Genomic DNA, 1,774 nt, shown 5'->3' on the forward strand with positions numbered 1-1,774 from the left:
AAGCAGTGGTATCAACGCAGAGTACTTATAAGAATTTTGTCTATAAAAATTTTTATAAGATATTTACACTTATGAGCAATAGTGTACATCTAACATAAAATACAATAGTATACATCTATCATAAAAATGCATTGTGAGGTTAGCATTGAATGCTGCTTGCTTATAATATTTGCATGTGACAAGCGTTATCACTCTATGGTGCACGAATGTGTGACCGTTGCAGTTGTCAGGCCACCAATTTAATGACTGCAGTAATGCCGTGATGACCTTTTTTAAACGTACATAACTTTGCTACAATACAATAACAGTGCATATTCGTCGCCTTTTACTAGATAATTGCAAAATCAATCGATTAACGATTAATTAAATTTTTTTTTTAACGTACTTATTAATATCTGAAAATGAATGTAATCAATTGTTTTAAGATGGACCAAAAAACGATTCAAAACGTACATTTTTAATGCACATTTGTTAAGAAAAATTAATAATAATAAGTTCGCCCACTAATACCCGCGCCTTAGTTCTTACTTGCCAGTATTTTTACTTGATTGTTCAAACTCTGAGTCTATTGCTGTTATTATTCGAATTTGATTCCTCAAATTTTCTACTTTGAACAGTATGATTATACGTAAAAATTTATTCGAATTTCTCGTCCAATTTTGGCAAGAAACTCGCATTATAAGACATCGTTCAATTGTGTATCCCTGGAGATACCCTAATGTAAGCTAAGGCCAGACAAAGAAATATCGTCGACAAGGGAATACCCTCGGAGACAGGGACGGATGGTAACTTTTCGGGGCCTGATGCTAATACTATTTCAAGGGCTCTTTTTCCGGACAGAATAAAAAATTACAACGACGTTAAAAAAATGACGAAAAAATTACTATAAAAACTAATTTTTCTATCATAATTTAATCGTTTTTTCGTTATTTTGACATTATTATAATTTTCTGTTCTATCTACAAACAGTTTATGATAACATTTAAGTAACAGATAACTCTTCCTTGATGAGTTTATAAACGCAGCCATCATGTCCAACAGGAGAATTCTTGCTAAAGAGGACACGGATAACCCATCTGATTACGACTATATAGAATAATACGTATCTTTAGTCTGATACTATATAGTTCTCGTAAGTGTCGGTTCGGTAGTTGTTTGGAAGTAATTGTTTGGGGGCCCCCTTCTTGTTGGGGCCTGATGCTTAAGCATCGTAAGCTTCTATATAAATCCGCCCCTGCTCGGAGACAACTCCCATGTCAGGCAGTGGCTTCCTAGAGCTCTTTATTTCGCAATGCTCACATAATAATGTCTGCAAAATCGCAGATATCGTGTCACACGAATCTCATGCGTGTAGCATGAGGACGTCTGAATTACGCACAATTACACACGCTATTTTTGTACTACTTTGTCGATAATTTTCTGAGAAACTATTACATTACTCGATTCCTGGATGTGATATTTTATGGTGTATGTTGTAAGTAATACGAAGCAGCTTATAAAAAGTGAAAACAATGAATGCTGCGACTTTCCTTATATCGAAAATCTACTAGTAAATTTAGTAGTGTGTTCCGGTTCGTTTATTCGTACGCAATTTTTTTAATCGACTCAATTAACATATATAACGGAAAATTATTAATTAATTAAATTTTATCAAATTCTTTGATCTCTTAATTTTTGCTGAAAAGTTAAATCTTTTTAGAATTACTGTTATGTTATTATAACGAATACATATATATATATATATATATATATATATATATATATATATATTTAT

The sequence above is a fragment of the Polyergus mexicanus genome, unplaced genomic scaffold (assembly GCF_030449975.1).
Source record: "Polyergus mexicanus isolate NDT 795.1 unplaced genomic scaffold, iyPolMexi1.0 SCAF_3, whole genome shotgun sequence".
Lineage (NCBI taxonomy): Eukaryota > Metazoa > Arthropoda > Insecta > Hymenoptera > Formicidae > Polyergus > Polyergus mexicanus.